Source organism: Triticum urartu, chromosome 3, assembly GCF_003073215.2.
Source record: "Triticum urartu cultivar G1812 chromosome 3, Tu2.1, whole genome shotgun sequence".
Taxonomy (NCBI): domain Eukaryota; kingdom Viridiplantae; phylum Streptophyta; class Magnoliopsida; order Poales; family Poaceae; genus Triticum; species Triticum urartu.
The window spans coordinates 71394383-71408607 of NC_053024.1; positions in this window are offsets into that span (position 1 = coordinate 71394383).

The following is a 14225-nucleotide window of genomic DNA, read 5'->3' on the forward strand; positions in this document are numbered from 1 at the left end:
GGAAACATCCTGAAGCCTCTGATGCTGGTCCCTCCAAGAAGAAGTGAAAGACCAAGAAGGATCGGGCTGCTCCCACAGAGCCCTTAGTTGTTGAACCTATCTCCATGGTTCGCCCTGCAGCTGAACATCAAGAGCGCCAACTGACTGTCCATGAGCCTGCTTTCATAGAGGCTCATGAAGCTGAAGACATTCTAGCAGCTGATCCCACCGCTGCTGAAGACATTGGTCATCATGACAATGTTGAAGATGATGTAGTTCTTCCTGAGATCGAGCACAACTTGGTATCATCGCCTGTGCTTACGCACAGCGAACTCATCAGCATTGGTCGTCCTCTGACGCCAATTGCTCAGGATGCATCATGGGCTGATCACCCACAACAACAAGTCACACCACCCCGGCAAGAAGAAGAAGATGACTTTGAGGCCCAGCCAACTCCGTCTCCAGAGGCGTCGCCAGCATTACGCAGGCTTCGCAAAAGACCAAGGTCTCAAGTCCCTCTCTCGAGCGTTCCAGAAGGAGAAGTGCCCCACCACTCTGTTGCACGTCAAGTGTTTCCAGATGCCACTTCTACTGTGAATGTCTCCGAGTCTGAGGCTAAAGCTGCTGAAGACATTCCGGCTGCATCAGCCGATGACACCCAAGAAGAAGAACATGTCCCTACTCCCCCAACTACTGAAGAAGCTGTTCTCGAGGAGAACGTGTATGTGCCCGACCCTCCAGCTCATCAAGTGGAGGTAAAAATCTTGAGGCTGCCACCACCAACACAAATGAAGCCAATGACGTTGTCATGGCTGAAGCAAATGTGGAGCCTGCACCAATGCCAGAAGTCAATGAAGCCATTAATGAAACTACTCCTGAAGCCTCTGCTGTGCAGCCCAACGACTCTGCCACTGCTCCTGTTCCTGCACCTGCTGCTGGTCCTCGGTTTGATTATCATGTTGAGCACAGGCCTCAGGTACAGAAGCCAATGCCAAGATTGCCCAGGTTTCCAGGTCCTGCATCCGCGCCTAGATCCTTTAATGTCAACGGCTTCAAAGCAGACAGCACCTTCTTCAATAGCTCCAAGAACCCCTACTCAAGGGAAAGAATATCTTCTGATCGGTTCTGGAGCTATCCGCAGCGAAGTTATTACTCATGCATTCTGTACAATCAAGGTCGCATCTTCCCTCATATGCGTCTTGACACCGAAGCAATAACTGGACTGCCCTGCTTGGAAGAATCTCTGGATTGCTTCAAAGAGGCTGGATTGTTGCCTTTCGTCACCGACCAAGAGCACTGGAACGAAGAGTTGCTGCTCCAATTTTATGCCACTCTTCACATACGTGGTTACAACAGAGATCCAAAGACTTGGGTCCTTGAGTGGATGACCGGAAATGTTCATCACAAAGCCAAAGCCTTTGATATCATTGAGCTCACTGGTCTGCCCACTCCTGGAGATCACTATGAACCTGGCTGTCGGCTTCACAGTGAAGCTATGGAGAGCATCTTTCAGAAGCCTGAACCGAACATGAGTCAGATTCTTAGTATGATGAATCATTTGCCTCGAGATGCTGCATATCCTAAGGAGTTCTTTGTTGAAGACCTTGAGTATCTGCCACGGACTATCTATCACATTATAAGGCGAACTCTCTGGCCCATCAAAGGACATTCTCCACATGCAAAGCTGGAAGGTGCAATGAAGACTTTGGTCTTTTATATTCTTCATGGCAAATGCTTCAATGCACAAGACTTCTTCATCCGCCAACTTGCTGCATCAGGATCTGATCCTTTTGGCCTGAAGTTCTACATTCCATGGATAATGCGGCTGATCAAACTCCACTCAGCTATCTCATATCAGCCCTCTACTCGCAATCATCGGATCTTTCTGCCTGACGTGGGTATGTCCGTTGAAGCCATCTATCCAGAGCCTGCCAAGGAGCCTCTTAGTCTTCAGAATGCTGAGCATCAACGTTTCTCTCAGAACATTGAAGCAGTTGAAGCAGTCACTCGTGTCTATCCTCTGGCTGGTACTACACGTGCACCTCATCGTGCCCTCACTGAAGCCACTGAAAGCACAATTGCCCAACGGCCCAAGAAGCGATCTCGTGTTCTCAATGACCGAGAGCTTCTGGTTGCCCTTCATCAGAAACAAGATAGGCACCATGACTGGTTGAAGCGCCAAATGCAAAGCCTCTTGGTGGATGTCAACCGCATTCGCAATCTTGCCACCAAGAATGCCCATGAAACCTGTCGGCGTACATGGAAAGGGCTGATGCTTATGTGTTCTGAGGATGATCTTCAAGAGGATGGCTTCTCTGAACGTTTCAAGTTTGACTCCACACCTCCCCGAAGGACTGTGCTGCGACGAACTCCATCTCTTGAAGACTCTGAGTTCTCTTCCTCCGCGGCAACTGTGAATGCCAGAGTAATCGAGGACGAAGACGACGCTACTTCACCGCCTCCTACTTCTGCTGGCATCGACACTGCCCCAAGTTCTTCTACACCGCCAAACACCACCAACGACCTTGCTGCTTCACCTACTCTTCATGGGAACGAGTAGATGCTCTATGTCTTCAAACCTTTTTGGTCCTTACTAACAAAAGGGGGAGAAGCATATGAGTTTGATAGTCTTCAAGCGGTTCCATATGGGCGGTTACTTTATGTTTTGCCTAGTGTTTACAACTCTCGTTTTGATACATTTGGTTCTTTGAGTTGTAACACTTAAGGTCGATGGCCGTCTGCTACTTATTTGCTATTCCGTGATGCGATGATAAATTCCGCATGTGCGACGATAAATTCCGCACTTAGATCATTTTGCAGACGTCCATTTTTCATTATGCATGTCATTATCTTCACATACTTTTCATGCATGATGAATTGTCATCATAAGTTGAAGAGGATTTCCACAAGTAGAACCTGCCATGTGCATTTACATTCCAAAAGCAAATTACTTATATGCACATCTTCAGGGGGAGCCCTTCCAACTTATGAAGACAATTCCTTACAAATTTCACATATTATATTCCCCGTTGAAAACTTCAACTAGTTTGTCATCAATCACCAAAAAGGGGGAGATTGTAAGTACATCTAGTGCCACCCCTAGTTGGTTTTGGAGTATTGACGACAAACCTAGTTGAGGGACTAATGTGTTTGTGAGAATTGCAGGTGTCGGGTGGTAGGTGCGACATATGCCAACGGGTGGCTTATCATTGTGGGAGCCAGTAAGACGTACGTCGCCGGTGCCTGGAAACGGGATGAGGCGAAGACATGCACGTCGGCGAATCTTACCCAGCTTCGGGGCTCTCCGTGGAGATAACACCCCTACTGCTGCTTTGCGGGGTCTCCGCATGATCACTAGATGGACAAGTAGCTACACAATGCTCCTTGAGCTGTTCGATGGGAGGAGGAAGAAGGGCACGGCTAGCTTGCTTCTTCTCCTTGTGTGGTGTCTAAAACTAGCAGGGATCCAACCCTTTGCATGGGTGCCCCGGGTGGTTTATATAGGCCTACCCCCCGGGGGTACAATGGTAATCCGACTGGCGCGGGGCCCAGCCGTCTGTGACTACGCTCACCGGCTTCTGCGCCGACTACTGGGGCCCGCCGGCTGGTGGGTCCCGCCAGCTGCCAACTCCTTGGCAACAGGCAGGCCCCACTGCCAAGGGTCTTGTCGGTGGCCGGTTAATGTTGCCTCAACCTGATGACGAGGGCTTCGTCGAGGTAAGCATGGCTACAGTGCCGCCGTCCGGCGGGCGATCGCTGTAGCCTTACCGCGTCTTGCCTCCTTAATGGGGCGTTTCCTTCGAGGGGGGGAGCGAGCCGGCTGCGGGGAGCCGGCCCCGTCTCGGGCCGACTGGGGGAGGCCTGGCCGCCTTCGGGCGTCTCTCTGCCCGAAGGGGCCCACCGCCCGTGGGCCGCGCTGGCGGCCCGTCATGGGTGACATCAGGGTCAACTGGCAACAGTGCCGCGCCGGACGGGTCATGCCCACTCCGTACGGCGCACTGTGCCAGGCGTGCTCCGGGATTCGGTGGTGGCAGGCTTCACTGTAGCCACGCCCCGTCACATCGCCGCTAGGTGGATGCAAACTTTGAGGGTATGGTCTTGACCGCTTTATGGGAGCCGGCTTCTTGGAGTCGGCCTTCTCACGGCCGGCTTCTCGAAGTCGGCCCTCCCATGGCTTTCTTCATGAGGGATAAAGTCGGGCCGCCTTCCGAAAGCCGGCCTGGGTGACAGCCAGCAAGGGGAAGGCGGCCCCATGTCTTGGATTCTCGAGAGCCGGATGGGCTCGTAATTTTTTCAGAAGGGCCAGGGGAAGCCGGCTAGGCTACCCATGGCTATTTACCCCGACAGCAGGATAACACAGGTAGAAGTCCCTCATTGATTTGGTCTTCCTACCAGAGATGACCCCTAAAAATGTATGAAGTCATTGAACTCAAAGGTGGTATGTGAAGACATTCACATTGAAGACTATGACAAGAGAAGACATCGCATGAAGACTATGGAGCGCGAGGACTTAGATCTTTCATTGTTCTTTTTCTTATTTGTTGAGTCATAGGAACCACCGTACTGTTAAGTGGGGTCCAAGAGAACCAGTCAGAATGACTGAAGTGATGCTTAACCAAAATCCTATGTCTTCGAGTGAAGACTATGAGAGCGAATCTTGTTCAGAGTTGAACAAGTCAGCTTTGCTTGTAGCCCAAGTAAAGTTGCCGTGTGTGTTTGAAATCTGACCGTTGGAACACGTGTCAGTTCCTTAGTAACCCAGGGTCATTTCGGACAAATCAGGTCGGGTTGCCTAGTGGCTATAAATAGCCCACCCCCTACAACCATGAATGGTTGGCTGCTCAGAGTTAAAGTACGGCTTTTGTCGTTTGAGAGCAACCCACCTTGAAGCCTTTGAGAGAGAATTCCTTGAGAGGATAAAAGCCCAAACCACCCATAGCCGTAGAGTGTTAGGCATCACTTAAGTCTTCTTGTCTGTGTGATCTGAAGACTTATTACACTTGAGGACTGTGAATCCTCCAGCCGGTTAGGCGTTGCGTTCTGAGCATCCAAGAGTCATTGTGGATCGCCGGTGAACGAAGTCTGTGAAGGTTTGGAAGTCTACCTTGAAGACTTACCAGAGTGATTGGGCGAGGACTGGGTGTCCTTAGCTCAAGGGGAATAAGGTGAAGACGAGGTCTTCTGAGTTGAATCTCAGCCTCCCTAATCAGACGTACAGTTTTCACAGCAACTGGAACTGGTCCAACAAATCATTGTCTTCAACGAGTCACTAGTTTCATCCTTCCCTTACCTTTACTTACTATTGGTTCTTGTGAAGTCACAGTACGATAGCATCACCATTCGACTTCACTAAGTGATTACTTGTACTGATTGGTTTCACCATATCTTCCTACCTGATCCTTACTACCCAGGTGCTATTAGTCATTGTGCTTTCACTTCATTGAATACGTGACTATGGTTTGCCTAGTGTAGTCTACCTTCCGCTGCATGGTAATAGGTTTATCTCTATCGTTTGTCTTCAAAACTTACATGTTCTGAAGACTTTCATAAAAATCACCTATTCACCCCCCTCTAGTCGATCACTAGCACTTTCACCTCCGTCTTGCCATCCTTCTGGTCTTGGTCTCGTTGCACCGAAATGCCAAACTTTGCCCGGGGCCCCTTGTACTCCTCGCCTGCGCTTGCCTCCTTAGCACCAAAGAGGAAATGAGGATGCTGCGTGCACTGGCGCCCACGTGGCACTGTTCGTCATGGCTCATGTCACGAGAGCCTCGTGAGGTTTGCCCCGCCTTGATATCTCTGCTCCTCATGAGCCTGCCTAGCTAGGCCACTCCAGTGGAGGTCTTGTGTCGTCCGCCTCGCGAGGATTGGACCCTCCCGAGGGTCTGGGGTGCCTTCTTAATGAAGATGGGCCATACGGACAGCTGGCTCAGCCACGCCGTGGGCCTCAGGCAGGCAGGTCTGGGGACCCCCATTCCCAGAACGCCGACACTAAGTGCTGCCACTAGGACGTGGGAGGGAGCCCCGAGGCCCGAGGGCGGCACTCCGGAGACTCCGAGGCATGTACAGCCCCACTCATTATTATGTGAGAGTGTCACGAGCAGAGACCTTCACAGGCATTGGGCCTTGCTTCATGGGTAGAACTTTCGGAGGTGCTGGATGTTCCAGGCGTTCTGGATGAGGATCCTGTCCTGCGTCTCCAGGCGTGCGGCGCCAGGCCTGGAGACGCGGGCAATCCAAAACGGGCCCTCCCACATGGGTGAGAGCTTATGCAACCCTTCCTTGGACAGCACCCGCCTCAGGACGAGATCGCCCACCTCGAGTGTCCTAGAGCAGACGCTGCAACAGTGGTACCGTCGCAACGCCTACTGGTATCTTGCTTCTCGGAGCGAGGCTTCACGACGGCGTTCCTCCCCCAGCACAAGGTCCATCCCCCGCATGGCGTCCTGCTGCGTCTCATCAAATCCCAGGACCCATGCGCAGCGATGCCTGACCTCATGAGGGAGAACCGCTTCTCCACCGTAGACGAGGAAGAACGGGGTCTCGCCTATTGGATTGGTGGCGGTGGTGCGGATGGACCACGGCACAGACTGGAGCTTGTCGTGCCAGCTCCTGCCGCAGGCTTCGAGCTTCTTCTTGAAGGCCTGGGTCTTGATGCCTCTCAAGACCTCGGCGTTGGCGCGCTCAGCTTGGCCATTCCTCCTGGGGTGTGCCACCAAAGCATAGAAAATCTATGTTCCAAGGTTAGCACAATAGGTCTTGAAGAGATCGCTAGTGAACTGCGAGCCGCTGTCGGTGATGATGCGGTTAGGGACCCTGAACCGGCTCACGAGGCCCTTGATGACCTTAACTGCTGACCGGGTGATACGTCCATTTTGCATCATGCTTTCATATTGATATTTATTGCATTATGGGATGTTATTAAACATTATGTCACAATACTTATGCAAATTCTCTCTTATTTTACAAGGTTTACATAAAAAGGGAGAATGCCGGCAGCTGGGATTCTGGGCTGGAAAAGGAGCAAATATTATAGACCTATTCTGCACAGCTCCAAAAGTCATGAAACTTCACGGAAGTCAATTTCAGAATATATAAAAAATACTAAGCACAAGAAGTTCACCAGGGAGCCCACGAGGGTGGGGGCGCGCCCTACCCCACTGGGTGCGCCCCCTACCTCATGGGCCCCCTGGTGGCCCTCCGGTGGCCATCTTCTGCTATATGGAGTCTTTCGATGAGAAAAAATCATAAGCCATCTTTCCGGACGAGACTCCGCCGCACGAGGCGGAACCTTGGCGGAACCAATCTAGGGCTCCGGCGGAGCTGTTCTGCCGGGGAAACTTCCCTCCGGGAGGGGGAAATCATCACCATTGTCATCACCAATGCTCCTCTCATCGGGAGAGGGTAATCTCCATCAACATCTTCACCAGCACCATCTCCTCTCAAATCCTACACTACTAGGGAAAACCCTAGTAGTAGCACTGGTTTTGTGCTCACTAGTAGCACGGGTAGGCGCGCTACTAATCAGGCGCTACAGCTATTGCTTAGCAGTAACGCGTGCCGCACGCGCTACTGCTAGGACAAATAGCTGCAGCGCTTGTCCACTCCCACGCTGCTGCTAATGTAACTACTGGCAGCGTGTTTTCTTTCCGTCGCTACTAGTATTGTTTTTTTATTTTTTATTTTTAGTGTATTTATGCACCATCGTACAAATATTGGTACAATACCAGGTATGAGGTTTACATCATTATGTCCATAACAGTGTGTCAAATGAAGGTGGATTAGGTTCAAGTGGAGGCAATATGTGGTGCATGTCAAAAGTATACTACTAATCCAAACTTGATCTAGTTTGGACTAGTAGTACTTTCGATGTGCACCACATGTTGCCTCCACTTGAATCTAATCCGCCAGCACAAGCTATTTAATCATCATCATAATCATTAGCACCAACAATATTTATTTAATCACCACTAACACTAGCTAATAATAATCATCAGTCATTACCACCAAAACTAGCTATTTTATCATGATAGTAGTAGTGTAGCACATCATCATCCTCAAACTCATTTCTAGCTAATCACTCCTGCTGCTCTCTCTTAGGTAAAACAACATAAAACATGTGTAGCTCTCCTCCTTGATCAAGTTGGAGCATGCAGATGAACCTGTCTCCTAATTTTGGGTAGCACATCTGTTTGCTGCCCCCTAGTACTTGTCTGCGCTCCCCCATCACATATCTGGTGCAGTCTTGCACTATTAAGAATTCATCGCTGATCTTGAATGCACTAAAGTAACATGTAGGATATCTTGGCCGTAAGCTAATAATACTCATGGTACCTTTAGTCTCGATCCCATAAGGCACAACATTCATCGGGAGTCCCTATTGAAGAACATCGTATGGTCACATACTTAGCAATGAAGTTTAGCTTCAGAAATAATGTATGGAAAAGATGCACTGAGGACAAATAGTAAAAATCTTACCATCCTTCCTAAATAGATGTGACCGTAGTTCATGACGAACACTATTGGTCGCACGTTTTCAGTACTAAGATTTCTAAGTCCAGGAAGAAAATTTGTCTTGACGGTATCAAGATCCTCAAGCCATGAAACATAATGACTTAGCTCCTCGCAGTTTAGTTCAGCCCCGGGACAGTAGTAGGTCCTGTCTACCAAGCGCTGGACATGTTTGCTTGCACCGAAATAAGCTGACAATACAAATTAGTTGTCAACTATTTTTGAATAAACAATATCAAAGACATAAATATGGTTGAGAAACTTACATTTTGGTGTAACTGGAGGCGTCTGCACATCGACCCAGATGTCGGTATTACCTTCAATATCATCTTCCGGACGAATATCAAAGATGATAACCATATCAGGCTGAAATGCATAAGTCTTGCATAGTGCTCGCCATGTTTTGCATCCAAAATAGGTGTAGTCGTCTGAATTGTATAATTTTGCATGGAAAATATAACCATGCTCGGTCTTCAAATAAACTTTCTTTACCTCCATAGTATGACTGAAACCTATCTTATCCAATACAAAAACTCTTGCATGGCAGGGGATACGCTAGTAGAATAGTAAAAAAAATAAGTTGAAGCAAATGAAGCAGATGTCAAGCTTAATTACGAAAAAAGACTTGTCGTTGTGACTTACTGTATCCACTTCGAAGTTCTCGTCCAGCTTGATGCTGAAGCGCCTATCATCATCTAGGAAGATTCCGTCGCACAGGCCGCTCTCGTCTTCGCAGTATTTGCAAATACTGAAATCCTTTTTGTCGTCAGACATTTCCTATGTTCATAGTTAAAACATTAATTGAAAATTGATAGAAGACAACTACCAAGATACTCAACACACGAATCCGGGGCACTCAATATTTCCTACATATTCTGGCAAAAGTCATGCCAAAATTCACGGAAAAATCCGGCATGACCTTTGCTAAAATAGGATATATCGAGCGCCTGAAATTTGCCGGAACGGAAATGAATCAACACTCCGGCAAAACATAGGCCACTCGGAGGTGTAACCTGCAAACATGACCGGCCACTTGGATATTGAGCAACACAAGATATACATTTCAAAATATCTTATAAGACTCAAATTAGCATGCATTCAATAAGCAAAAGTAAATCATCTCATGCGTCCGTACATCGTCGAATATTATCACTAATATATCCCGAATAGTGTCATACATATAACATCACTAGTACAACTAAAACCCTAGCACACGATGGGTATCGGCGTGGGCGGTGGACACCCACAGAGAAGGAACCATCACGGGATCATAGCTCTAGTGAGATCCCTAGAGAACCTGCCAGGTATTGGAGAACCTGTGCTCCAACGCAAACAAGTAGCGACGGACGTGCGCGTCCTCCTCACTGACATGGTGACGCACCACCTCCGCGGAGTCCTCGAGCCTCTGGACCGTCACTGGCCCACGCGACCGCCACCAAAGAATGTTTGGGTCAACGACAGGCTGGCTCCTCACCAACCTGCGCCCCCCGGTAGGTAGCGCCTCCCAGTACCACCCCGGCGGAGCCCAGTCCCGGACATGGCCCATCTGGTCAAGCAGGTGTCGTCCTCCGCCGACTCGATGACGAGGATGCGGGATAGGCATCGTCCACGTCGGTGCGGGAAAATTGCTTTAACTAAAAAAATAGCAACAAGTTCTTACTAACTAGTTCTATTAATTCAACTAGTTCTTACTAAAAATAAACTTACTATAAATAAAAATATTCTAGTACCTAATTAGTACCTAGTTCTTACTAACTAATTAGTACCTAAGAACTACTGTCCTAATTACCATCTAATTTGATGAACCTATAGGGGTGGAAAGTGGTAGCGGATATTCCAATTATCCAACTATAAAGTGAAATAAGTGGTCAAATTTTACTCGTTTTATGATTCATCTTAGAAATTTGATTCGTTTCCACCCTTACATGAACCCTAACTCATTTGAGCCGCATCCGCATCCGATTCGTTTCCACCCTAACTAATTTGATGGAGGTAGAAACCCTAGGCAGAGGTAGGGGAGAGGGAGGAGCAGGCGTGCTCACCTCGGGTGCCTACGACGTGGGAGGGGCAGGCGGCGTCGAGGTCATGGTCTGGGCTCTGGGGCGGCGTTGAGGTCGGGGGGGGCGGCGGCCGGGGCGGCGTTGAGGTCGGGGTCGGGGGCGGCGTACCGGGCGGTGTTGAGGTCGGGGGCGGGGCCGGCGTTGAATATGGGGTCGGGGCGGCATGGGGAGAGCCCGCGGCGACCGAGGGGTGATGGCGGTGGCGAGAGTGGAGTTTATTTGGGGGATGAAGTGGCCGTGGGGAAGGACGAACCGCGTGGTTAAGTCAGAAGTACAAGTAGCGCGTTCCAGAAAAGGCGTTGCTGCTACGTTAGCTACAGCGCGTTCTGGAATACACGCTGTAGCTATAGCGATTAGCAGTAGCGCTGGGCCATTATACGCGCTACTGCTAGGTTGGGCTAGCCATGTGCGCCCAGTTCAAACGTAGCAGCAGTGCTTTTTGCTAGGACGCGCTACTGCTAAAGTCTTAGCAGTAGCGCGGCTTATTTACGCGCGCTGCTACTAAGTAGCAACAGCGCTTGATTTTGTACAACGCTACTGGTAAAATTCTGTGTATAGGCTTTTCCCTAGTAGTGCTAGTTCATCTATTGTATCCAATTCTTGTCTCTAAGTCTGGGATTGGTACCTGTGGGTTGCTAGTAGTGTTGATTACTCCTGGTAGTTGATGCTAGTAGGTTTATTTGGTGGAAGATCATATGTTCAGATCTTATATGCATATTAACACCCCTTTGATTATGAACATGAATATGCTTTGTGAGTAGTTATGTTTGTTCTTGAGGACATGGGAGAAGTCTTTCTATTAGTAGTCATGTGAATTTGGTATTCGTTCGATATTTTGATGAGATGTATGTTGTCTCTCCTCTAGTGGTGTTATGTGAACGTCGACTACATGACACTTTACCATTATTTGGGCCTAGAGGAAGGCATTGGGAAGTAATAAGTAGATGATGGGTTGCTAGAGTGACAGAAGCTTAAACCCTAGTTTATGTTTTGCTTCGTAAGGGGCTGATTTGGATCCATATGTTTCATGCTATGGTTAGGTTTACCTTAATACTTTTGTTGTAGTTGCGGATGCTTGCAATAAAGGTTAATCATAAGTGGTAGGTTTGTCCAAGTAAGGATAGCACCCAAGCACAGGTCCACCCACATACCAAATTATTAAAGTACCGAACGCGAATCATATGATCGTGATGAAAACTAGCTTGATAATATTCCCATGTGTCCTCGGGAGCGCTTTTCTCTATATAAGAGTTTGTCCAGGCTTGTCCTTTGCTACAAAAAGGATTGGTCCACCTTGCTGCACTTTATTTACTTTTGTTACTTATTGCTCGTTACCAATTATCTTATCACAAAACTATAAGTTACCTATAATTTCAGTTCTTGCAGAGAATACCTTGCTGAAAACCGCTTACCATTTCCTTATGCTCCTTGTTGGGTTCGACACTCTTACTTATTGAAAGGACTACAATAGATCCCCTATACTTGTGGGACATCAAGACTCTTTTATTCAAAATTTATATGTTCGGCTTTCTGATAACAATCGCACTATGCTCGATACTTCTTGTGCTGGCTCTTTTATGACGAAGACTATTGATTTCAAATGGGATTTATTGGAAAGAATTAAATGCAACTCTGAAGATTGGGACATCGACAAAGGTAAGGAGTCAAGTATGACACCTAAGTTTGATTGTGTTAAATCTTTTATGGATACCAAAGTTTTCCGTAAATTTAGCACTAAATATGGACTTGACTCTGAGATAGTAGCTTCTTTCTGTGAATCTTTTGCTACTCATGTTGATCTCCCTATGGAGAAGTGGTTTAAATATCATCCTCCCATAGAAGTAAAAGTAGCTGCACCTATTAAAGTTGAAGAAAAGACTGTCACTTATAATGATCCTATTGTTCCTACCGCTTATGTTGAGAAACCACCTTTCCCTGTTAGGATAAAAGATCATGCTAAAGCTTCAATGGTGGTTCGTAAAAGCAAGATTAGAACCTATACACCTCCTGAGCAAGTTAAAGTTGAACCTAATATTGCTATTGTTAAAGATGTCTTGTCTGATAATATTGATGGGCATGTTATTCATTTCTGTGATGAAACTGCTAGAATTGCTAAACCTTGTGCTAAAGATAAACCTAGACCTGTAGTAGGCATGCTTGTTATTTCTATTAAAATAGGAGATCATTGTTATCATGGCTTATGTGATATGGGTGCCAGTGCTAGTGCTATACCTATTGACCTATACAAAGAAATTATGCATGATATTGCACCTGCTGAGTTAGAAGATATAGATGTCACAATTAAACTTGCCAACAGAGACACTATTTCCCCAATGGGAATCGTTAGAGATGTTGAAGTCTTGTGTGGGAAAACTAAATATCCTGCTGATTTTTCTTGTTCTTGGTTCCCCACAAGATAGCTTTTGTCCCATTATATTTGGTAGACCCTTCTTGAACATAGTTAATGCTAAGATAGATTGCAAAAAGGATGTTGTTACTATTGGTTTAGGTGATATGTCTCATGAATTTAATTTCTCTAAACTTCGTAGACAACACCGTGAAGAGGAATTGCCCAGTAAAGATGAAATTATTGGTCTTGCTTCTATTGTCGTACCTCCTAATGATCCTTTAGAGCAATATTTGCTAGACCATGAAAATGATATGTTTATGAATGAAAGAAGGGAAATAGATGAAGTATTCTTTAAACAGGAACCCATCCTGAAACACAATTTGCCTGTTGAAATCCTAGGGGACCCTCCTCCACCCAAGGGTGATCCCGTGTTTGAGCTTAAACCGTTACCTGGTACTCTTAAATATGCTTATCTTGATGAGAAAAAGATATATCCTGTTATTATTAGTGCTAACCTTTCAGAGCATGAAGAAGAGAGATTATTGAAAACTCTAAAGAAGCACCATGCTGCTATTTGATGATCTTAAGGGCATTAGTCCCACTCTGTGTCAACATAAAATAAATTTGGAGGAAGATGCGAAACCAGTTCGTGATCATCAACGACGACTGAATCCTAAGACGAACGAAGTGGTAAGAAAGGAAATACTAATGCTTCTTGAGGTAGGTATAATTTATCCCGTTGCTGATAGTCAGTGGGTAAGTCCTGTCCATTGCGTCCCTAAGAAGGGAGGTATTACTGTCATTCCTAATGATAAAGATGAATTAATTTCGCAAAGAATTATTACAAGTTATAGGATGGTAATTTATTTCCGCAAATTAAATAAAGCTACTAAAAAGATCATTACCCCTTACCTTTTATCGAGTAAATGCTAGAAAGATTATCCAAACATACACATTTTGCTTTCTAGATGGTTATTCTGGTTTCTCTCAAATACCTGTGTCAGCCAATGATCAATCAAAGACTACTTTTACTTGCCCTTTCGGTACTTTTGCTTATAGACGTATGCCTTTTGGTTTATGTAATGTACCTGCTACCTTTCAAAGATGCATGATGGCTATATTCTTTGACTTCTATGAAAAGATTTGTGAGGTTTTCATGGATGATTTTTCCGTCTATGGATCCTCTTTTGATAATTGCTTAAGCAACCTTGACCGAGTTTTGCAGAGATGTGAAGAAACTAATCTTGTCTTGAATTGGGAAAAGTGCCACTTTATGGTTAATGAAGGTATTGTATTGGGGCATAAAGTTTCTGAAAGAGGTATTG